The following is a 26,503-nucleotide window of genomic DNA, read 5'->3' on the forward strand; positions in this document are numbered from 1 at the left end:
GCTCCTTTAAGTAATCTCAGCAAACTCATTAATCCACCAAGCTGGACGTGGAGGAATTCTTTTCTTTGGTCTGTTGCCAGCCTCTCTCAGTGAAATAAATATCCCCCCAGAAAAGTATAGCACAGTTGTTGTTCAAACAGGGACTCAATCAAACCAAAGATGAATACTGGAAAAACAGTTGTAAGGCCTCTGGGATAGCTAATAAGTTGTGTAATTGAGCCTGATTTATCTAATCATAGAGCATCTGCTGAGATGATCTTGCCACAGCTATTCTTTCCTATGTCCTAGGGCATGGTGTACCCCTTTCTTATGACTGGCATTTGTGTGGCTGTTGCTACCAGTGATAACATATCCATGTAAAACTAAGCTGTCTGATGGCAAAGTATCCTTGTGAGGGATGGAGGAAGATTCCATGGCAGCCAAATTTTTATGTTGTATGAGGTTGCACATGTCCAGGATGATATGGGGTCTATTATGGGTACCTTCAAAACAGCTGAGAGCCAATGAATATATAACAATCCCTAAAAGCAGCACAATACGATAGGAGTATACACAGATTATAGTGGAATTTGTGTGTCCCCTGCTGTGGATGATACAACATGCAACAGACGCTCTGATCAGTCTTCCCAGAAAGTACTTGCCCTGTAAGGGAGAAATTATAAAGCAAAGAGTCATGATTATAGTATCTCCCATTCTGGCTTCCAATGTGGCTGAGAAAGTAGGCAAAGAGGAGGAAGAAATGGAAATATTGGGCTGACATTTCTTTCTTTCTTTCTCTCTTTCTTTCTTGCTTTCTTTCTTTCTTTTTTGTTTATGTTTTTCATATTTTTATTTAACTTTTTATGCATGTCACTTTCAGTTCCCTCTCCCTCCCCTCCCCCCCAACCCCTCACCCTCACTCCATGCCCCCTCTGCTCCCCAGGGAGAGCAAGGGCTTCCATGAGGGACTTTCAGAGTCTGTCACATCATCCCGGGAGGGGCCTAGGTTCTTCCCCATGTGTCCAGGCTGAGAGAACATTCTCCACATAGTATGGGTTCCCAGAGTCCCTCTGTATGCCAGGAATAAATACTGCTCTACTCTCCAAGGTCCCACAGATTGCCAAGGCCTCCTCTCTGTCACCCAGATTCAGTGGGAAGGATGTCTGGATCAGTCCCTTGCTGGCCCCTCAGTCATCAGTCTGGGATCCATGTGTTCCACCTTGTTTAGGTCAGCTGCCTCTGTGGGTTTCACCAGCCCGATCATGATTCCTTTGGTCATCACTCCTCTTAGCAACTGGGTTCCAGCTGTGGAAGCAGGGTTTCTCTGTATTGCTTTGGAGTTAACCCTGTCCTGGAACTCACTGTGTAGACCAGGCTGGCTCCTGGGCTGACATTTCTAATAGCTGGCACAGTCTACATGAGAATGCAAATCAGATCTGTACTTAGGTCCTTCCTGGGATGCCAACACTTGAGCCCAACAGGAAGAATTGCATGGTATGCAGGAGAATGAGATAGAAATGACAGAAGACTCTACTTGGGTTTGACCCAAGAAGTCACAGTAGATGGGAAATAGAAGCATGGATCAGCATGCATACAGGGGCTTAACAATAATTCAAGGCAGGGAAGTGGTAGTTAGGGAATACAATACCTCTGAATTGCTTTAATTAGGAAGACTTTCATACAAGAGATGGAAAAGCCTCTGTTAGCCTAGCTTGCAAGGCTAGGCTTCATAGGGTGGATGGGACCAGTCTGCATACCATGGAAGCAGAGAAAATTAGCAATATAACTACTCTGTCTTTCTTGTGATTTGCTTCAGTGAATCTGAGGCACAACTCAGCTTAGCTTTCTTTCTGTTGCTGTAATAAACACCATCACCACAAGCAACCTGGGGATGAAAAGCTTATATTGTAGAATATTAGTTTAAGATGTGTTATATTTTCATGGCAGTGGTGGTGCATACCTCTAATTCCAACCCTTGGGAGGCAAAGGCACATTTCTGTAAGTTTGAGGTCAGCCTGGTCAACAGAGCTAGTTCCAGAACAGGCAGGACTGTTACACAGAGAAACCCTGTCTTGAAAATTCAGCCCTTGCTCCCTCAAAAAAGGTGTGCTGGATTTGTTTATACTGTGGGATATTTGTTTAGTAATGCAAAGATGTGCTGTATGTGTTTATGTTGCCTTTGTTTAATTCTGTAAAGCTGTGTTGCTTTCCCTTCCTAAAACACCTGACTGATCTATTAAACAGCTGAGTGGCCAATAGCAAGGCAGGAGAATGGAAAGGAGGGACTGCCAGGCAGAGAGAATAAATAAATAGAAGACTAGAAGAGGGAGAAGCAAGAAAAGAGGAGAGAATGGCAACAGGGGCCAGCCACCCAGCCACACAACCAGGCATGGGGTAAGAAGGAAAGAATGATACACAGAATAAAGAAGGGTAAAAGGCCCAGAGGCAAAAAAGAATTAAAGAGAAATGGGATAGTTTAAGTTATAAAAGCTGACTAAAAACAAACCAATGTAAGACTGGACATTCCCAAGTAAGAATGTGTTTATTTGAGAAATGGGCCATGGGTACCCATAAAAATTAAAATGAATAACAACAACTAATCAATCAATCAACTATAAGCTTACACTACAGGTCACAATATGTCACCAAGGTCAGAAAAATAACTCAAAGAGGAACTCACACCAGGACTAGGAAAGAACACTGTTTACGGGATAACTTGCTAGGCCATGCTTACCTAGCTTTCTCATACAGAAAAGATCCACATTCCTATGGATGGTGCTGCTCAGAGTGGACTGAGTCCACCCTTATCAATCATCAATGAAGAACGACAAATTTAGCTACAGGACACATTTATTAACACAATTGCTTTTGCATTTTTAAATTTATTAATTTTGGGTATATAGGTTTGTATTTGTTTTTGTTTTGCTTGCGTCTATGCCTGTGCCAAACATGTATGCCATGCTTGTGGAGACCAGAAGAGGGCATTGGATCCCATGAGACTGGAGATACAGCTTGTGATATAGGCACCATGTAGTTGCTGGGTATGGAAACTTGGTCCTCTGGAAGAGTAGCTAGGTGTTCTTAAATGTTGAGCAGTCTCTCCAGGCCCTGACACAAACTTTGAGTTGAGGTTTCCTCTTCCCAAGTGACTTCAAGTTTTCTCAAGCAGACAATAAGAGTGAACCAGGATAAAAGGAACGTCAGTTATAAACTGAACAATACAAACAATTGAGAAGTCTTGGTTATTGCTGGCTTAGGTATATATGAACACCACAAGCCAATAGACAAAGGACTGGTATTTAGGAGGGTTCTGGATATGAGAAGGCAATATTTGATGTCCAGTTCACCAAGTCAAACAGAACGTTATTTATAAGAGAGTATAAAAAGAAGTTGATGCGGCAGCGATGCCGCTCTGTCTATGGAGCTTTAGTGGTTTTACTGATCCATGTGGTGGGACATGATATTTATGAAGTAGGGGAATGATCTAGACCAGGATGTATGTTGCTTTTATATGGTACTAAAGCACTCAAAAAATGGTAACAAAACAACCAAGCAAAAGCAAACATATGAACAAAATGCAAAATAGAGATGGTATAGATCATTCAAAAGCAAATGTGAGGTTTCCATGGGGGAGGGGGAATACCAGAAAAATAAAATGACTGTTGTGTTTATAGGCCTTGAAAAGTCTTCAAAATCTGAATGATAACTCTCACTAAAGAGGTAGACAATAGGGAGGTTTCCACTGCCCACTGCAGTGAAAGAGAAAGCCGTCCCACCTCCTCGCCTAATAAGGTAGCCACGTTTGCCTGCATGAGCGGACCACAAAGGGCAACTGGAGGCTTCTTGTTAGAGTGCAGGGTTTTGGTGCCATACTGATAGGCAGAGTCCTAGAGCTTTGGTGGGAGTAATGATGTGTCTGACAGATCACCTTCTAACATTTGTGGTTAGGTTCCACATTACTCATGGAGGGATGGGTGAAACTCACTAAAACTCACAAGAACCTCCAAACTTCTAGGGTTTTGAAGGACCTCCATTAAGGTTATATAAGCAACACACAATTTCCTACAGTTATTCTTCAGAGGCTTAAGTGTCTGGTGCTACACAGGGAAGTTTAATTCTGTGGGGTTCAGGAGTGGTCATCCCTGCTGGTGTGGGCTTTCCCATGATGTAACTGCCCAAGACTCTGATTTTCCCATAAGTAAATTCCAGTACCCAGTGGCACATCAAGCTGTATAGGCTTGGAATTGTTTCTTTGATCTGTTGGTGTCCTATCAGATGAGGTATACATCTTTGTGCTTCTCCCTTGGAGAGGTAACACAAACGACCCCAACTATGGAATCCTAACCTTGCTTTAGGGAAAATGGCTCACTATCAAGGCAGCGCGGTTTGATCCTTATACCCCAAGTGTTCATGAATTGTGTTATGGTGATACGCTGGAATAAACAAGCCAGAGTTCTTACAGAAACAAATCGATAGGATTTGTTAATTTTCTCACTTAGCCTTCTTCATCACAAGGGGAAGAAATATTAGTTACATCTTATCTGTTGCACCTCATAGTATACTGCAGCCAGCAGAGAAGTCCTGCTTTCAGACATACTTTGTAGTTGGCTCCAAACATGCCTTAGAGGAGAAGTGCTCCAATGGCAGTCTTATCCAATGCTGAGTATTTTTTTCTTATAAAGACCAGGGAGCTGTGTGGTGATATATTGTTTATGATTTATTAAAGCTTGCCCGAGGATTCAGAAAGCAAAGTCAGCTTCAAGATATAGAGATCAGCAGTGGTGACACACACCTTTAATCCCATCAGCCAGAAGCTAGGAGGAGGTGCTACACACCTTTAATCCTAGGACTCAGGGTTAAGAGATGGAAGGATATCTGTAAGTCTAAGGCTACCCAGATCTATGTAAGAGTGAATCCATCTAAAAGAGATTTATAGCTCACACATTTAATCCCAACAATAGGGAAGTATAGAAGACAGAAGCAAGGTCTCAGAGAGGCATTCATTCTCCAGCCATGGTGAGGAGAGGCAACAGTTTGAGACTTGGCGAAGAGCTTGTACATGTATCAGCCCTTTCAGCCTAAGCTACAGGTGAAGGCTAGTGAGTGGCCATCTACATTGCTTATCTGATACTCATCTTGAAGCTTGAACCCAAATATCAGTAACTGGATCATTTATTTATTTGTGTTACAGAGCTGTCCTACCAACATGGTATTTAGTTTAACAAAGCCTTACAATGCACTGCTACTCCAATGACCCAGCTTGGGCAGGGATTAGCAACGGCTTGGTTCTTCTGAAATATATATGGGAAAGTCGGCCTCAAAAATGATAAGGTATGTAAATTCATGTATCTGGCATGCTATGGTAAGCCAACATGATTACAGGCCACATTTTAAGAGTAAAAAGCTGTTAAGGTGTACATCTAAGTTATTATTTGAACAACTGGATTCAATTTAGGATATTGAAATTACACCAAACTGACTCAAGAGAAACAACTGAAGTAAAAGTGGGTAAAGTCACTAAAACTTCAGAAACACAAAGAAGTACGTACTTGGTGTTATTCTTGAGCAGAGGGTGACAACTAAGATGAGACTGTGGCCCTCATGAACGGTGGTTTAGAGAGGATTTGCAAGCTCTGTGTGCCAAAGAAGAAAATGTCTCCCAGTGTTTTTCATTCATAATTAAGCATGTTTTCTGGCAGCCAACTATGAAATTCCCAAGATTTACATTGACTCCTTCTGTTCAGGAATAATTGTAGACTCTGCATATCTCTGAATCACATTCTAGTCCTTGGGTTTTTATTTATGATCTTAAGGGTTGTTGAAACATAAATTTCTTGGAAACTGTGTATTTCAAGAAAAAAGGAAATGTCTAGGGATTTTCTACCATAATAATTTATATTTATTGAAATATATTAATATAAATAGGTATGCATATAGATACATACTAAACATATTTAAAGTATATTTAAATACATTTATATGTATAAAATATACTTCTTTATATATTAAATACAATAGTTTATTAACATATAATCACTTGCTAGCTGACTGACTTAGGAAAGTTATTTAACTGGGACCACCATCACACAAACAGATCTGTCACTAGTTACATGTCATGGTTTGGATATGGCTGGTAAGATTTATACGACTTTTTGCTTTTTTGTAAATGTAGACCATTAGAAAGTAGCAATATCTACAAAGTTTGAAACTTGAAGTTGGCACTTTTCTTGGCTTTCTCAAGTGAGCCGGCTGTGATGCCAGTGGGAAACACAACAGTGGCACAGTCTGGAGCGAGCGAAACTGTTACAGGTGCCGTGAGTGAACATCTCCACCACGTGTGGCTCTCTGACCGCCTCCAGTTTTTGAACAAATGCAACGGGTAATTTCTAGAGCAGGTCACAAGAATGACTGACATTTAGGTACGATGATAATGCTGTGTCTCACTTCAGTTAGTATTAGGTCCACTGTGTTCACTGAGGCAATGGCTTAAGGAAGCAGATATAGGCATTGCTATAATCTCAGTTGATGAACATTATTCTTTTACTGTGAACAACAAATATTTCTCACCCATCCTATTAGCATTCTCAAAAGCAATTAAAATATTTCCCAAATTTGTTACTAGGAAATAAGATTCATTTTAAACTTCAATGGGAAAAAGTACAAGATTAAAATAAATGATATTTTAAAATAATTCAACACTTAGAACTATACAGTTCAATGATTAAAAACACTGGTTGCTCTTCTAAAAGTACACAGGGAATAACCATCTTTAGTTCTAGTTCCTGGGAATTCACCTCCCTCTTCTAGCATTCTTGGGCACCAGGCATGTATGTGATACACCAACATATATAAAGGCAAAGTACCCATATGCATAAAATAAAAATATTAAAAAAATGCAGCAGTTATATAATTCAAAGCAAAAAAGAGTACATGTAGTTGGTAACTATAATGAATACCTCTGGTGGTGGGCTTTAACTTGTAAAATAAGCATAATTGTTCTGTGTGATGATTCTCCCTCCTAAAGGATTCTTCTCCATATCTTAGAAATTGTCATTCTTTCATAAATACGTCAAATCAGTTGAGAATGGGAGATAGTTACCTAAATATATCTTTCTAAGGTAAGGACTTACAGAGCTAAAATAAAAAGAGTGAAGTTTGATACTGCAATATAACATACAAGCAAAGAGTAGAAGGGTTTAAGAGGTCGGCTAAATATTTCATTAATAGACTAATTTAAAAGTAGGATTTAAGAGGGTCTACTAGATTGGGTAATTAGAAGACACGCCTTTCTTTTGGTTTTTCTGGACAGGGTTTCTCTGTATTGTTTCAGAGGCTGTCCTGGAACTCGATCTGTAGACCAGGCTGGCCTTGAATTTACAGAGATCTGCATGTCTCTGCCTCCTGAGTGCTGGAATTAAAGGTGTGTGCCACCAATGCCCAGCTCACTTACACTTTTTTAAGAATATAGAACTGGTCAAAGCAATTTGAAAATAAAAGTTCCATATTTTCAAGAGTATAGATCAGAAGATGAAGTAGAAGGCATTTTTATTGATGAAGTATACATGCATGCCAATAAGAACATTAAGACAGAGAAGCCTTGGGGAGCCATAGATGCAAAGAGAGGTGCAAAGTGATTTGGAAAAGAAGTACAAGAAGAAAAGCATTGGGTAGTGGGTAAGAATGGATGCTGCCAAAGACAAAGATGAAGGGGCTGGCTTGGCAAGGAAAAGGGCTAACCATCCCATGGTCTTGGAGACAGGAACTGAGTTGAGTAGAGAAATGAAGGAGACGGATAGGGATTAAAACAAGGAATTGAAAGTGGATAGAGGTCACACTTGAAGGGTTAACATTCCTCATTAAACATACCCACTGCAAGATGAAGATGATAAAGGTTTGCCAGGATTCGTTTCTCTTAAACAACAGAGTATTCAAATACTTAGGTTTCTAATTATTTGGAATGTGAAGTCTATATGCACACAACATCTCCATGAACATATGCAATATCTAGATACCCAAATCTACCAGGTTCAGAAAACATCTCTAAGTCTGATGACTTAGATCCACTAAACTGCCTTCACAGAGCTTTCCTTCTCCAGATGAATTCGGTTCTGTTTCCAGCACAACATTAGGTGACTCATCACCACTTCTAACGTCCATTTCAGGCAATCTGTTGCCCTCTTCTGGCCTCTGCAGATACGGACAAACATAGAATACATTCACATAGGTACACATGAACCAAAGTAAACTATATCTTTCAAAGTATTCTTTTGCATTCCAAGAAAATTATCCAATACTCAAAAAAGCTTCACAGATTTTTTTGAACTTTCATTGACCCTTATTCCCTTTGCCTTTGACTGGTACTCTTTCTTCAGGAGCATTATAAGGACATGATTTCCCTCTAAGTCTGTAAGTGTATTCTGGATTTTAGGTTTATCAATCCTCTTTTATATGTCTTTGGAAAAAATAGAATTCAGTCTGATAGCATTGCCCTTGGATGCTTTTGCACAGTAATGACCTTGGAGAAAAGATAGTAGCTTTCTCCCAAGAAATGGTATCTGTCTGTCACTGATATCTTTTAGATATTTTATGTGAAAAGGAATTGAGGGTCACTTCAAACTTCATGAAGTACATCCTAATAGTCACTTAAATATGAGACTCAAAGATGACTGGGTTAGTAATACTCTTAGGTTGAGTGATAACACATTACCCACGCTGAAAATGGGGAAGCTATCAGGTTAGAAATATTGGCCAGGGCCTTCCAGGCAGAAAGAATAATATAACCATGTTGATTTTTATGAGTGAGATCATTTATAATGAAAAGAACATAAATATTTAATGTGCCTTTTACACTGAACAAAGGTAAAAGAAAATAGAGTCTTCTCCTTTCTTGCTAACCACTTTTCAATTTGGAAACCACAAAAATGCTGCAGGTGTTAGGTTGTGTTTCTACGAAGCACAAAAGAGTGAGGTGGGTCAAAGATTCAGCACCCACTAGGAGATAGATCCCACAAGTATCACCATCTTCCCCTGCCACATGTGAGATCGGATATTGAACCTGACTGGATCAGAACTACTGACAAAGCTGATGCTTAGCAAATGATATTTTTCCTTCCATAGCAGAACCAAAATTTACATTTTTAAACACTAAAGCAAGATTAAGCTCTGTCACGATTTCTAGGAGAGATGTAGTATTCAATCTGTCAGCAAATGGCTTTCTTTTTTGTTAGGGGCACAAAAATTTTCCCTCTTCCAAAATTATGTTTCATTTTTTAGACTTAATTTACACACTGTTTCTTACAATGTTGGACTGCTAGCAAGGAGAAAACAGAAAAGTAATTTTCACTTGTTTGTAAAACATAGTCATATTTTTGTTAATATTCCTGCATGACTGATATTGTTTTAATTAAGTGGACCTCTTTTATGTTTAATAAGTTTATTGTTAATGAATTAGAAGTCATTTAGACTCAGTGCATTGGGGGAGTGAGGCAGAAGGTTGCCATGAGTTCTAGGTGAGCCTGAACTGCAGCATAAGACCCCATGCCAAAACAGTAACTTAGCATCTAAGCTTTCAACTGAAACTTTTAGTGTCATAACCAGTACTGAGTTTTAAGTTTTCAACACATATAGCCATAACATCTTGCCAAATTTTAGAATTTGTTTCTGATTATGAAAGGATTTAAACATATTCTGGGATTTCTCTTTCAACCACAGCAAATGCTTCATTGTCTGCTAACAAGGCTACTGGGGTCTAGAACAAGGCAAAGCCTATTGTGAAGTATATGACTTTGTGCATTCATAGTGATAGTGGTGTCTTTGCAAATGAGTGCCTGAAGCCATGATGCTTTCAAGGTGTGTTCAGGCCTGTAGAGAAACTTGGACCACTGGCTAACAGTGCTTGATGACCAGACAGCTTCACACTACATCACTGAATCTTGCAGTGACCTACCTCTGCAACTCAGGCAAAGGTCCTCATCACACATCATTCCATCACACTCTTTCAGCTTGGCGGTAGGATGCTTGGAGGTGAACCCTTTGTATCTACTCATCAAAAACTACAATACCTATCCATCAGGAGGCAGAAGCTAGGTAGCTGATATGTCTGTTTATGTCCTTACAGAAACTGTGGATTTTGTGTTTTCTGGACTGATAATTGAATTTTTTTAAACATCTCCATTGCCTTGACAGCCAGTCATGGCTGCCTTTCAGTCAGCACTACAAAGAAAAATACCAAGAAATGAAAGCCCAAAATATCAGCCATACATCTTTTTACAAAAATAAGTTGTTAATTATAGTAAAATGTGAAATTAAATACAGAAAACATCTGGAGAAAAAAAAGGATCTTCATTAATTTTCTCTAACACACATTACAACAAATTGATCTCCAGAGCCCATTCTCCTTCCCGTTTCAGAGAAATGTATTTTTAGCAGTCAGTTCCCCTTGTTTCCTCCACTTAAAACACTACCTACATAGGAAATCTCTTGGAGTTAAGCTTAATTTAACATGTGTTTATGAAAAGAACCTTTTACATACATTTAGTTTCCTAATTCTTTTGTTGGTTGCTTTGATTGTAAGATGCCTGAATGTTATTTGTAGAAAATGTATAACATCAAGTTTAGCCATTTTCCCAAGTGGCTATGTCAGTTCTGCATGTCATGGTTCCTCAGAAGTGGATTATTTTAATTTCGGCAATACTCCCTGGATGCACAATGTGAGTGTCATTTGCACTCACTCACATATAAAAATGAGTGCCTGTGAAATCTAGTGCTTTAATATTAACTTGTGTTTAGGATTGCTAGTGGACTTCTATGACACTATAATAGTTGTAGGCACTTATCAGAGCACATGTCACAAACATCTTATGACAATCTACCATTTTTAAAATATAAATAGCCACTGCAGCTCTTTAAAAGTAACCATTAGTAGTCTCTCCAAATGCTTGGTATGTTATTCATATATTTCACAGATGCAATGAACAATTTTAATGCCTCTCCATTTGTTGATTACTATAAATGAATATCATGAAGAGAAAAACAATGGTGTAATATACACAAGTAGATTTTCTTGAACTTTTATTTACAATTAAGCTATTAAAATAAAATGGAAAGGTCAGAATAAAAGAGTAATACTGTTGATGAGGAAAAATGTTGATAAAAATAATAGTAGTTGTTTCCATTATTTAATTTAAATTAGGATGTTTTAATTATGTCCACTGTTTTGTGACAGAGATTTAGACTTGCTTTATGATAGTAGTAACTCACTTAAAATTTCTTACAAATTTCCTTATAAGCCAGTTTTTTAATCACACTATAATTTCAGTAAAGAAAACCCTACAATTATTAAATCAATAGTTTTGGTATCTATATACCTTTAAAATTTTTTTATCTAAATTACAAATAAGGTTGCTTCATATGTCAATCCCAGCTCCCTCTCCCTCCCTTCCTCCCATGTACTCCCAGCCCCCAGCCTCCCCAATCCTCACTCTGTTCTCCAGGAGGGGTAAGGCGCTCAATGGGGGATATCCAGAGTCTGTCCTTTCATTCAGGGCAGGACCTAGTCCAGGCTGAGAGAGAATTGTGGGATGGGCACCCAAACTTCATTTGTATGCCAGGGATAAATACTGATCTATTACTCAAGGCCCCATAAATGACCTAGGCCACCTCACTGACACCCATAATTAGGGTGTCTGAATCAGTTCAATGCTGATCTACCTGTCATCAGTCTGGGGTCCAGGAGCTCCCCCATGTTCAGGTCAGCTGCCTCTGTGGGTTAAACAAGTCCAGTCTTGACCTCTTTGCTCTCTGTCACTGGGTTCCAGGAGTTCAGTTCATTGTTTAGCTCTGGGTTTTTTTTGTATCTCAGCTTGTTTATATGGTGGATTACATTGATGGATTTTCATATGTTGAACCATCCCTGCATCCCTGGGATGAAATCTATTTGATCATGGTGGGTGATTGTTTTGATGTGTTCTTGGATCCAATTTGCCAGTATTTTATTGAGTACTTTTGCATCAATGCTCATGAGGGATATTGGCCTGAAGTTCTCTTTCTTTGTTGTGTCTTTATGTGACTCTGGTACCAAAGTTTATTGAAGCTTCATGAAAAGAGTTTGGCAAACACCCTTCTGCTTCTATTGCATGGAATGCTTTGAGAAGAATTGGTATAAGCTGTTCTTTGAATTTCTGGTAGAATTCTACACTGAGTCAATCTAGATCTGTGCTATTTTTTGGTTTGGAGACTTTTGATGACTGCTTCCATTTCCTTAGGTGTTATAGGTCTATTTAAATTGCTTATCTGTTCTTGATTTAATTTTGGCAAGTGATAGCTATCCAGTAAATTGACCATTTCCTTTTAAGTTTTGAATTTTGTGAAGTAAAGATTTTATAAGTCTGGCCTGATTATTCTCTGGATTTCCTCTGTATCCATTGTTATGTCCCCCTTTTCATTCTGATTTTGTTAATTTGCCTGTTCATAGTCTGCCATTTCATAAGTTTGGATAAAGGTTTGTGTATCTTGTTGATTTTCTCAAAGAACCAATTCTTTGTTATATTGATACTTTGTATTGTTTTCCTAGTTTCTACTTCATTTATTTCAGACCTCAATTTGATTATTTCCTGGTGTCTACTCCTCTGGGATGAGTTTGCTCCTTTGTGTTCTAGAGCTTTCAGCTGTGCTGTTAATTCTCTAGTGTGACTATTCTAGGTTTTCTTTGTGGGCAATTAGTGGTATGAACTTTCCTCTTAATACTGCTTTGAAAGTGTCCCATAGGTTTGGGTATATTGTGTCTTCATTTTTGTTGAATTCTAGGAAGTCTTTAATTTCTTTTTTATTTCTTCTTTTACCCAGGAATGGTGCAGTTGTGCATTATTCAATTTCCATGATTTTGTAGGGTTTCTGTAATTTGTGTTGTTGTATTCTAATTTTAACAAATGGTGATCTGATAAGATACATCGAGTTATTCCAATTTTTTGTACCTGTGGAGGTTTGATATGTTGCCAAGTATGTGGTCAATTTTTGAGGAGGTTCCATGTGGCTCTGAGAAGAAGGTGTGTTCTTTTGTATTTGGATGAAATGTTCGATAGATGTCTGTTAAGACCAATTGGGTCATAACTTCTATTAGTTCCTTTGCTTCTTTGTTAAGTTTCTGTCTGGTAGTCTTGTCCAGTGGTGAGAGTGGGGTGTTGAAATCTCCCACTATAATTGTGTGAGGCTTTCTAAGTGATTGGAGTTTTAGTAATGTTTCTTTTACAAACATGGATGCCTTTGTATTTGGGTATAGGGGTTCAGAATTGAGACTTTATCCTGGTGGAAGTCTTATGCCAATAAAGCACTGTCTGGCCAATAGGGAATCTAGATAGGAGAGACTAGGATTCCAGGATGATGCTGGGAAGGAGAAACACAAGAGAGTCGAGATGTAACGCCATTGGGGTAGGAAGCCCGGAAACCTCTCCGGTAAGAGACATACTTAGATTAACAATTATGGGGTAATTACTTAAGTCATAGCTAGCCAGTAAGAAACAAGCAAAGCCAACAGCTTCATAATTAATACAGCGTCTTGTGTGTTTATTTGGGGACTACAATGCAGCAGAGCCCAGGCGGCTGGTGGGGGGATAAACCAAAGCGGCTAGCAAAGGAAAAGCTTCCCTTAACAGATTAGTATGAAATGACCTCCTTCATCTCTTTTGATTGATTTTATTTTATAGTCTAAATGGTTAGATATTAAGATTGCCACCCCACTTGTTTCTTGGGTCCATTTGATTGGAAAACCTTTTCCCAAGCCTTAACTCTGAGGTAATGTTGGTCTTTGAGGCTGAGGTGTGTTTCTTGTATGCAGCAGAAGGATAGCTTCTGTCTTCTAATCCATTCTGCTAGCCTGTGTCTTTTTATGGACTATTAATATTGAGGGACATTAATGACCATCGACTGCTCATTCTTGTTTGTTTTGGAATGGTTTTTGGTAGTGTAATTGTATATGAATTTCCAGCCCTGTTTTATTTTGAGTGTTGGTAAAGTGGGATTATCTATTGCTTATGTTTTTCTTGTTGTAGTTAACTTCCTTGGCTTGGAGTTTCCTTCCAGAACTTTCTGTTGGGCTGGGTTAGTGGATATGTATTGTTTAAATCTGGTTTTGTCATGGAATATCTTGTTTTCTCCATCTATATTGATAGTAAGCTTAACTGGGTATAGTAGTCTGTGCTAGCCGCCGGGGTCTCTCATTGTTGGTAGAATATCTATCAAGGACTTTCTGGCTTTCAGAGCTTCCATGGAGAAGTCAGGTGTAATTCTGATAGGTTTGCCTTTATATGTTAATTGGACTTTTTCCTTAGCTGCTCTTAATATTCTCTCTTTATTCTGTATGTTTGGAGTTTTGATTATTATGTGGCAAGGGAACTTCTTTGTGGTCCAGTCTATTGGGTGTTTGGTAAGCTTCTTGTACTTTTGTTGCCATGTCCTTCTTCAGGTTGGGAAAGTTTTCTTCTATGATTATGTTGAATATGTTTTCTGCACCTTTGAGGTGGTTTTCTTCACCTTCTTCTATACTTACTATTCTTAGGTTTAGTCTTTTCATTGTGTCCCTTATTTTCTGGATATTTTGTGTTTGGGGTCTTGATTATTATGTGGAGAGGGTTTTTGGGGTGTGGGTCCACTCTATTTCATGTTCTGCAAGCTTCTTGTATTTTCATTGGTATGTCTTTCTTTAGGTTGGGAAAGTTTTCTTCTATGATTTTGTTGAATATGTTTTCTGTCCCTTCTGTTCTTTCTTCACCTTCTTCTATATCTATTATTCTTAGGTTTGGTCTTTTCACGGTGTCCCATATTTCCTGGATAGTTTTCTGTAAGGGATTAGTTGGACTTAAGAATTTCTTTGGTTGATGAATCTATTTCTCCTAGTGTATCTTCAACACTTGAGAGTCTGTCTTCTGTCTCTTGCATTCTGTTTGTTATGCTTGTATCTGTAGCACCTGCCTGTTTGCCCAGCTTTTCTATTTCCAGCATTCCTTCTGTGTGTGTTTTTTATTGTCTCTATTTCAGCTTTAAACCCTTGTACTGTTTGAATTGTTTCTTGAAATTTTTGATTTGTCTTTTCCTCCATTTCTTGCATTTTTTGAAATTTTTTTGGTTTGTTTCTTTTTCCTTTATTTGCACATTTTGATTTGTTTTTTCTCATAAGTATTTAAAGGATCTTCACATATCCTCTTTGAGGGCCTCTATCTTTTTCATGATGTTGCTTTTAAGGTCATTCTCTTCTGCTTCATTTGTGTTGGAATGTTCTAGTCTTGCTGGTGTAGATTCTCTAGACTCTGGCAGTATCATATTTGTTTTTCTGTTTCTCAGTGTGTTTGTGTATTGTCTCTTTCCCATCCCTTCTTCTAGTGAGTGCAGAAAAAGCCTCTTCCTGGCCTGGCAGTTAGGGGACCAGGGTTCCCTTTCGGTGGGTGCTAACAAGTCCAATAGTCTGGTAGTTCTCCTCTTCCTGGTTCTAGTCCTGGTCCCATGGGTGGAGAAGGAGATTAGTATGATGGGATGCATTGGCTCCCGCTGGGAAGGGGAGACTCAATGCTAGTTCCCAGACACTGGAACACGGGCTGGAAACAGGCCCTGGTTTGCCTGGACTATGCCTAGGGAAGAAGACCAAGTAGCTGTGATGCATAGGCTCCCATAGGGAGGGGAAGCTCAGTGTCAGTCCTGAGGCACTTCATTGAGGGCCCAGAAAAAGGCCCTGGTTTGCCTTGCCCCATGGGTGGAGCTATGCTTTTTTGAATCTTGCTCTATTTGTGTTTTATCATATACATTTTACACAAAAATTTATACAGTAACAAGCTTTTATGAAACTGATCAAGACAAAACTGATGTTTTATTCATACCATGATTTTGTAATATCTATAACTGCAATTTCCATAGACAAAGTTATTGTATTATTAATGCTAGCAATTTCCTACATAGACTACATCTATACTAGATTGTATTCAGTTTCAAAGATCACTCAAATTGGACTTTTATTTCTTTCTTTCTTTATTTAGTGTGTGTGTGTGTGTGTGAGAGAGAGAGAGAGATAGAGAGAGAGAGAGAGAGAGAGAGAGAGAGAGAGAGAGAGAGAGAGAGAGGAAAAGATACTGGGTATGAACGTGGGCCTTTGTGAATACTGTGCAATCTGTCTACTCAGTTGTATTCCCACCCAGACTTATTAGTCTTTAAAAGGAAGAATTTATAAGTGAACATTTTATAATTCCCATGAAGTTCTATCATTTGGTAAAGTCATTAATATTTGCCATGGAATTCCTCTAATCAATGCTAGCTTTTCATGAGCTGTTGTTGTCTGACTTCTAGATGAGGGCATTGCAGAGAATGAAATTATGCTACTGAAGACCACACAATATACAAGGAACAGAAATATTTAAGACACAGACATTTTTGCATCTAAAATCCATATTCATCTTACAATTGTGTAAACTGTCTGCTTTATGTCAAATAGAACTAAAATACCAAAAGTGGGATGAAAAGATGATTTTCAAAGGACACTTTAAAGTCCAATTTCAAAAGCATCTAAATAATTACAAACATAACTTAGTGGGACTGTCTCTTTATGTACCAATGAAGCTCTCCAGATACAAAACCAATTTGAAAGGTCAGAGGCCAGAGAGTAATATTGCGGGCATTATTTTGAAAGTAACTCAGATGAAGCCTGTTTTCCATCATCTTTGTTGATTTCTAAAATAGACCGCGTGATTATAGAACCCATACCTAAGACTTGAGCTATTCATGTGCACTACAAATACAAAAGCATCTGTGACCAAGGAGTGTAATGCGTTGTGTATGGTTTAAGAAAACCTGACTCTTGAAGACCTGATTCTCCTATAGATTAAGTGAAGTGAAGTGATTCACAGTATAAATACACTTTTAGAATTTCTGGGCTCCCTTGCACAGAACCTGACCTTGTTGTACATGGCGTTCTGGAATTTTGGTGAAGGCCTTTGTGACTCCATGACTCTAGAATTTTTTATGTAAACAAAATTAGTGCTATACAGACAATACTATCAAGTTCTGCTACTACCTAATGATGTAGTCTGTCCTCCTCCAACAGCTATTGTAGCCCAGAACAATCTGGCAACTAAATCTGACACTATTCTTCCCCAGGTGGTTGTTGGAGCAGTGAACCTTTCAGTTCATTCTCAATTCAGTCTCCTAATGACATGTACTTTCTGAAGATATACTTGTGATGGGCAGGGTACTGATTGAAGTCATTCTTTCTATCTCAGGGTAAAATAAAAAGTTCTCCTAAGTTGTGCTAATCTCTGATCATGACCTTGAAATCTGTACCTTTGTTCATAACCTTAAACTCATGTTTCTGCCCAAACTGTACATTTTCCAAATTTTTCTGTTCCCTCTTATTGTGATGTAGATAATAGTGGCTAACAATGGAAACAGCCTAAATGTCAGGCCGTCCTTAAACCCCTCTACCAAACAATGTAGTCTATTGCTTTTGAATTTGACCTCACACAAGTTTTCTAGGCAATATTTGGAATTCTTTTCTAGAATGTAATGTGAATAGTCTGTAGTCCAGGTCCTAATAGTGTCTTTGCTCCATTTTAAAACCTCATCAACCTTTTCTCCACTCACTACAAATCATTGACATTGTAATATTTTAAGTTCCCTTCAGAATGGCCTATTGATCTTTACTTATAGAGCATGGGGGATCTTCTAGACTAAAGCTTCAATTTCTCAACTTTCCTTCTGTTAACAAATTCAGAAAAGCTGAGAATCAGCTGAGCAGGTTTCTCCCAGTAGCAGGCCCACCTATTAGAACCAATATCTGTGTTGGTTATCTTTCTCATCACTTGGACCAAATACTTGACAAAAATAATTTAAGGAATAAATGATTTATGTGGGTTCATATTTTAGGTATGATGGGATTGTGAGGTGGCTAGTCATGTTTACAGACAGGAGATAAAGGCATATCCATGTTGATGGTCTGCTGGCTCCTTCCTTTTTAATTTAGTTCAAGGTGATAATCTAGGAGTTAGTTCTATGCGTATTTAGGTAGAGTCTTCCTGCCTTAGTTAAAACTCTCAGACACTCAGATGTGGATCTCCTAATTGTGTCTTTGAGTTGATTTAATAGTGAAAGTTAACCATCCATGTCTCATATAGACTTGTATAGAGAGATAAATAACAAATGCCTTAGAATAATGAAGTCCAACATATTCATAATCTAATCTATCCAAATACTTCATTTTTATGACTCGGAAAATACAAATACATTTTAAAAATAAATATATGTAAATCCCATTGTATATTCAGGAATCTGAAATTTTAGTTTTTGGCTCATTTTGGCAAAAAAAATCCATATCAGAATGTGCTTATAAATTCACTGTATCCAGTAGTGAAAGGAAAATGTGTATCAAAATTACCACCTTAAGTATATAGCCTAAATTAAATCTGGCCAGTCTGTATTTTCATTTCAGAATCTCATTACTTGAGCAGTCTAAATGTATCAGAATAACTTTGATGAAGAGGAGAAAGTTTCTAATTTATCAGACTTAAAATATGAGGATTTCTACTATAGTCTTATGAGCTATGATACTACCAGTTGCATGCATTAGCATATTAAATACCCAAAGGTGGCTTAAGTTGACAAAGTGCATAGTGAGTAAATCAGTCAAGCATATTTGTCTTCACCAAGTATCAGCAACTGAATGAAAGTAGTACTGTAAGAATCATTATCATCATCATAATCTAGATAGACAATCTAAGTAAGTTTAAAGCATTTTGTACACATTTAAAGATGTTCCTCATCTTTGGTGATGACAACACTCTCGTGGCTTTTCTCTCAAAGCATTTTAGAAGTAAGCTGGTTAGTCTATGTTTCATGCACAATCTTTTCCAATAAGAAGTGACTGCTGCTCTTGGAATGGATGACCTCCTGCTGTCACAGTGTCAGTTCAATGCCATTTTCTCAGAGAAGTCACCTGCAATTCCATCTAAAACAGCCTATTAGTCCCAGTAACAACCCATCACACCACATTCTCCTCATGCATGTAGTTCTTATCACTTGGGGGAATTATTTTTTGATTTATTAAATGAGTCTATTTGCCTCATTTTTTGTCTCCATCATAATAAATGGAAGTGTTACATCAGAAATAACCTTGTCTTCCTAAAGGTACCAAGTTCCCAGACTCCAGATCCGTTAGTGCACAGTGGAAACAGATATAACCACAGACTGAGTGAACAAAGGAAGAAAGAAAGTGATTTTTCTTGACATTTTCACTGTTTAGTTGTTATTTTGTATTTTATTCCATAACCACATATTCCTGGAATGTAGTGATGGCTTAACATACTGGCCATGTTACTAGAGAGTCAAGAACCTTAGTAAGTGTTTTAGTTAGAGCAGTAACTAATAACCAAAGTAAGCATTGTGCTCACAATGTTTCTTGTTTCTGTTTTATTGTTAGATATTTTTCTAAATTGCTGGTGATCATTAAAGTTTTATCATTAATGAAAGGTTTGAAAGTATTATTATTTTCATGTGAACTGTGTTGGTAGAGTATCATCAGCATATTTGAAATTCTAATTAATTTTTACAGCAAATTACATAAAGATTTCAATAGCAGTATTTTCATAAGCACATCCTTTAAAGGGCATCTTGAGTACCTTGCTTAACAGTATTTGTCATGTGACAGCTCATTGGATAAGTTGCATTAATTTATGAATTCTGTATGCACATTCAAATTTAGATGCTCAAAACTATGGAGGTTTTATTACGACGTCGCATTATTTATCTATGGCATGAAAACAGTATTTACCTCCACGTTCATGCTCACAATAGTCATCTCAGGCTACCACAGCACACTGCTATAGACTGAGTTACTTAAAGGCTGGGACTCATTTTCTTAGATTTAACTTGCTAAAATGGTCAGGTTCCAGGATTGAATCATTTCTTCATTGATTGGAAAAGGGACAGAAGGAGAGCAAGGGGAAAGGAAGAGAGAGTTTATTCTTATAAGGATATGTGATTATGGCTACCCCTATAGGCTCATTTAACTACTTAGCCCACCCCCAAATTAAGTCATTATCTCTAAAGTCTAAAGTACAAGGTCTCACCCAACATAAAATAAAGCAGGTATTTACTGGTTAAATAAAGGCAGAAATTTCTTCTTGTTGTGAACAGTAAAGTTATGTGCCTCCAATATGCAAATGGCAGAACAGAAATTGGATTTGTATTTCTACTTTAAAAGTAGAAATTAGAGGGATGAAACATTCTAAGCAACTCTAAAACCTATCAAAGCAGTTTTCATTCAGGATGGTTATACCTCCTAAGATCTAGTCAAGTTGACATTACATGCAGTAAGTTTGCCTGCCCCAGAGGGATAGTTGGTATGTTAGCACTTGTTGGTGTGGCACAGTGATAGAGAAAGATGTACATGTTTGTAAGGCATGTACATTTGAAGACTTGATGTCCTCAGGAGGAAAGTATGTCTATACTTTGTGTATAGAGAAGAAGGTATCAAACAAGGTCACTGTGAAGGATCAGATGATGGCAAGAGGAAATCTAGAAGAGTTATACTCTGGAGAACAAAGTATATGAATATTTCTAGAATATGAGTTCAAATAAAAGAATACAGCTAGATGCCAAGCAAGGACTTTGTAGAGAAAAAATTACTTTATCACAATAGTGAAATGTTTGATGGTGTAATGGGATGGAGAAAAATCTTATGGGCATGGATAGAGGATGGAAAAGAGGTGGAAAAATATCAAAAAGATCACTTTGTCCCCATTTTACTGTTTGTCTTGAAACAGAGTATGGTGGATGGAAAAAGAGGTGGGAGTATGAATATAATTTAATTGAAATGCTTGTATGCAAATATGACCTTCCCTCCGGCCTTTTCTTAAACTATGTACTGTGGTATAATTTGGAAATGAGAACAAATATTACCAATAAGACATGTTTATTTGGAGTCATTTGTTTAAATGATATTCATAGAGAATGGATGGCTGCAGAGTGATTATAAATAGAAAAAAACACTGCATTTATTTATAAAGTTGGAAATAGAATATAGGACTCTGGGTTAAAGACATTAGAACTTCAGCTGTATAGCTAAAAGTGGAACTTGGAGTCCATCCCTAGAAAGAAGCCAACTTGTGTTTGGGTTCTCAATTCTCTAGTGTTTTGCAACTTATATCAATGAAAGACCTTTGTCAAATGTTAATATTTTCAATGTGCTGACACAATGAATTTGTTTATTAATCCATTTTAATCCTTACTGCCCTATTTTGGAAATATTATATCTAAATACCCAAAATGTCTGTATATATAGTACTATATATCATATGTGCTTAAATTTACATTGCACAGTGGTTCCCAAAAGGTGAAATCAGAGCAGTTCATCATCTATATTAAATTAAGTAAAAGTGATGAAGAATGACAGTAGTATTACTTTTCATTTTTGTAACTCATGTTAACTGTTCAAGAGTGGCTTCAATTTCAATAAGAATTAGTGCTGTGCAGGAAACAGTGAACACCATTTTGTGGTTTGAGTACCATATAACTCCTTCTTCTACTGAAACTGGTGTTTATTAGGCCTGGGCTGTGAAGGAGTTCAACAGTCAACTATTCTTTTCCATAAATATTTTCTCTTGTAAGTAAAAAAACCATTCTCAATTACTGCTTGAAGGATATAAGAGTTTAAACACATACTTCTAAAACCAAACTCTCCCTTTTATTGTAGAGTACAGGAAGGTCAACAAATAATGGTCTGGTAAAGAAGCAATAGCAAATGGATTCTTTTTTCTTTTCTTTTATTTTTTCTTTTTTTTTTGCAAATGGATTCTTATGAGAAACAGGCCATTTTATAATGAAGGGCATTTTTTATAGGACACTAACTGTTCAGTGGCATGTACATTCTCCAGAGCACTGAATGTTCTTCTGGCAAATGAATGGAGTTACTGAGGAAATGTTAGAGCAATCTCTTAAGAATCAAGAAATAAATAATTACAAACAATATTTGACTCATCCGCAATTTGGTAGAACTTAAGAACAGTTGATGTTTGCATGCTCATGGTTAATGTTTTATTTTTTATTTAAAACCAGATAATAGAAGCAAAGAGAAGAATTTGGCAATTTAGATATGGGGATTTTCTCTTAATATTCACCTAATATATTTAGATTCTGACTCCAATATCTCCTTAACTGCTCATTACTACCAAGTCAAAATTTTGTATTCCATAATGTATTTCACAACTCTAGAATTATGCTGCATTGCCATGAATCTAATTGATATTTTGTACTAGTCATAGAAATAATAATAGTGTTAAATTGAAGGTAAAGAATCATTAGCATTGGGGACTGGAGAAATGGTTCAGCAGATAAGAACACTGGCTGATCCAGACCCCTTGAATGTGGTGTCAGTGAGGAGGCCCAGGGTCAATTCGCAACACCCACATGGCAGCTTACTACTGTCTGAAACTCCAGTTCTGGGGTGTCCAACACCCTCACAAAGACAACTGTGCAAACGTAACACCAATGCATGTAAAATGAAAATAAATAAATCATTTAAAATGCTTTTAAAAGCCATTAACATCCACTTTTGAACAGCTTTCTATAGATTCTTGCAATATTCATTCCCTAACAATGAAATAGACTAGAAGGAGAAATTTTCACTTAATTACTTCACTCACAATTATTACTTCTAATCATTCCACATTTCCCCACTTAACAAATGAAACTCTAAAGTATTTTCCCTGTAAATGATATCATGCATGCTGTTAGGCACCCACAAACACAGACACACACTCAGACACACACACACACACACACACACACACACACACACGTTCATACATGTTTAATGCCCCATTAAGGGTTGTTCCATATCTCAGAAGGTAAACGTGATAACAATTTTACAAGATGTAATACGGTGAATGGTGGACAGTGAGGCTCCTTAGGTAAGGCCGTTCTCACTCTGAATCCTTATTTTTACCACCTCCTTAAAACACTCTGGGTGTAGGTTCTATGATGACAATTAGGCTAACCACTAATCCAATTAAAGGGGAAGGACAGTTCAGTTACCCTGTCCACTATTGCTATATGTATTAGCAGGGGTCATTCTTGTGGATTCCTGAGAATTTCTCTAGCACCAGGATTCTCCCTAACCCCATAATGACTCCCTATATCAAATTATCTCTTTCATTGCTCTCCCCCTCTGTCCCTCCTCTGTCTTATTGATCTCTCATGTTCCCATTCCCCCATTCCAGTTTACCCAGGGGATCTTAATATTTTCCATTCCTGGAGCCCTCCATGTGTCCCTTTTATGGTCCCCTTTTTTACCTAGCTTCTCTGAGGTTGTAGATTGTAGCCTGGTTATCCTTTCCTTTACACATAGTATCCACTTATGGGTGAATACATATTTTTATCTTTCTGAGTCTGGGTTACCTCACTAAGGATGTTTTTTTCTAGTTTCACTCATTTGCCTGCAGCTTCAAGATGTCATTTTATTTTCGATTGAGTAATACTGCATTGTGTAAATGTGCCACATTTTCTTTATTCATTCTTCAGTTGATGGGCATCTAAGTTGTTTCCAGATTCTGGATATTACAAATAATGTTGCTATGAAAATTACTTGAGCAAATGTCCTTGTGGTATGATTATGTATCCTTTGGGTATATGTCCAGGAGTGGTCTTAACTTTTATAATGCAGAAACATTTTATCTTTATTTATTTATTTGTTTGTTTATTTATTATTTTTTGGGTTTTTAGACACAGGGTTTCTCTGTGGCTTTGGAAGATGTCCTGGAACTCGCTCTTGTAGATCAGGCTGGTTTCTAACTCTCAGAGATCTGCTGATCTGCCTCCCGAGTGATAGGATTAAAGGCATTTGCTGCCACCATCCAGCCTGAAGAAACATTTTAAAAAGTTAGTACTCACTAAAGATACTTGCAGCACCTCTGTTTAATGTGTACCCTTTTGTATTTGGGAAGGTGTCATGGCTTGATTGTGAATTGTCCACATAGACCCACGTGTTAAGTTCTTAGTTTCCTATGAGTGGTACTGTTTTAGGCCTTTGTAGACTCTAAGTGATGAGGCCAGGTTGGAATAGGTGGAGAGTGAGCTCATGGGATAGAGACAGATTATTTCTTGCTGAATTCATTCTTGCTTGCTTCTTTATCTGCAGAAGTATAAGAAGCTGAGATGCGATCTTCTGTTGCTGCAGTTGGAGTCCCAACCACCCTGTCTCCCCTGCCTTGAAACTGTGAGTTAAACCTCTTTCCCTCTAAGTCGCTTCTGGTCATGTTATACATGGCTGCTGTGACAAGAAAAATGCAGAATATTGATGCCAGAAGTGGGGTCATGATGCATTTTACAAAATGGGTCTTAAGCATTTGGAGCAGATTTAGGTGGAAAATATGGAAGAGTTTGGGGCTGCGTGCTAGGAAAGCCTAGAATGTTGTAATCAGTACATCCTAGGCCATTCTGAGAAGACTTCATGTGAGCACTGTAGAAGGAAATGGGGATAGTAAAGGCTGGGCTCATAAAGATTCAAAGGGGAATATGACTGTAGCTGGAATTGGTCCATTCATATCACGTCCTGGCAAAGAATCCGATCCTGCTCTGGCCCCATTTTTAAATTTTGAGTGAGGCTAAGTCAAACAGACTGATTTGTTGATGGAAGAAATTCAAGATGGCATAGTATTTAAGCAGCAGCAGGATTCCTGCTCACTGCTCTAGATTTACAATGGAAAGGAGTGCAGAAAGAGATGAAAAATGTATTTGGCAAGGAAAGGAACATGGGTGGGAAGAAATGTGGTCAGAGTCATTCGCTAGTGAAGTGGCAGTAAATGTTAAAGAGATCAGTGCCTTAGCCCTGGGAAACCAGGAGAGGTACCCTGGGGGCAAGCCCTCTGCTAGGGACAGCTTCAGGGCATCTCAGTGAAAGCTCACTTGAAAATTTCAAATGACAGACTTCCCTGGCACCCTGCCTTCCCAGATTCAGACAGGCAGGTACTCAGAGATGGCTGCATCTGTGGCTTAACCTAGCTTCACTGCATTTCAAGCTGGCAGTAGATTTTAATGGCTGAAAGCCATGTAAGTGTGGGTTTCCGATTAAGCAGGAAGCAAAGCGAGATGGAGGCTTGTGGCAAGCAAACCAGATGTGGTACACAGTTGAGCAAAGTTGGAGTCCCTGCATGGAGTTCCTGAGTGGGCTCTTTGTCAAGCTTGGAAAACAAAGCCCCAGTTTCAGTAGAGACTGCAGGATATTAGCATTGCCAGAATTGTGGGATATATGAAGGCACTGAGTTGAGGTGGCCTTGCATAGCAGAGGTAACAGCTGGATGGTAAGGATAGCTATGTCTACTAGAGCTTTGGTGATGGCATCATTGGTCCTGGAATCCGTACTTAGAGCAACAGGGTTTGGTGTTTGTCCTGATGGATTCCAGTCTTGTTTTGTTCAGATCTTCTGTTATTGAATCCCATTGCTCTGCATTGGGCTGAGGGAGGATGTTTGCACCGTGGCACATTATGTTGGAAATGTATGTATGTATGTATTTTTTTTACAGTAAAGAGATTCTCTTTCATCCTCAACGTTTGAGTTTGAACTTTTTAAGAATGTTGGGATCATAAGAAGACAGACTTTTGAAGTTGTACCAAAAACCTTGTTGCACTTGAGACAGTCGAGGCCTGTGGAGGGCAGGGACTAAATGTGAATTATTCACATAGGCACAGATGTTTGATCGCTTGGTTCCCAGCCATTGTTTGGGGGGTATTTAAGAGGTAAGGGTGTGGATGGGTCAAGTCACTGGTGGACGCTTATGCATTAGAGCCTGGACTTGTCTCATCTTGCATATCACTACTTCTTGAACTATGGACACAGAACAAATTGTGCCACAGTCTCCTGCTTCCACAGTCCAAAGCCCAAACCACCATCCCTTCCCCACTATGAAACTATGAGTCAAAATCAAAATTTCCCTCTTTCAGTTTCTTTTGGGTAGGGGGGTAGGTATTTGAGGACAGTGATAATCTACTCAACACAGATATAAAGGTGCGTAGTTTTCAAAATACAGCATAGGGATCCACAACTACAAGGGTGGGATTCTTCACTGTGAACAACTGAATCCGACTAGTGTTGTATCTTCAATACCATCGGACTAGAAAATTCATTTGCTAAATAAATAACCCTCAAAACCCTTGTAATAGACCCAGTGTGGAGATGTTCTCAAGGGGTTTTTAGAATAACATTATTCAGTATGACACAGTGTTCCAGAGTAATCACTCTGTCAATGGCAATTTTATTTAAAGATTTGTGAGAGAAGATATAAGACCCACTAGGTAGTTATCATCACTGAACCAAGCAAGAGCAAAGAGTGGCAATTAAGAGTGAAACAGTGTTGGAGTGACTGGTTTCCAATCCCATTTCTGGTTTTTATTAGCTAGGTGACCTTGAACATAAATTATAGGTGTCTTGGATCTCAGGTTCCTCATCTTTACATTAAGCATAACAATCAGTACCTAGCAGGGCTGTCATAAAGATACATCA

The sequence above is a fragment of the Mesocricetus auratus genome, unplaced genomic scaffold (genome assembly GCF_017639785.1).
Source record: "Mesocricetus auratus isolate SY011 unplaced genomic scaffold, BCM_Maur_2.0 Super-Scaffold_2245, whole genome shotgun sequence".
NCBI lineage: Eukaryota > Metazoa > Chordata > Mammalia > Rodentia > Cricetidae > Mesocricetus > Mesocricetus auratus.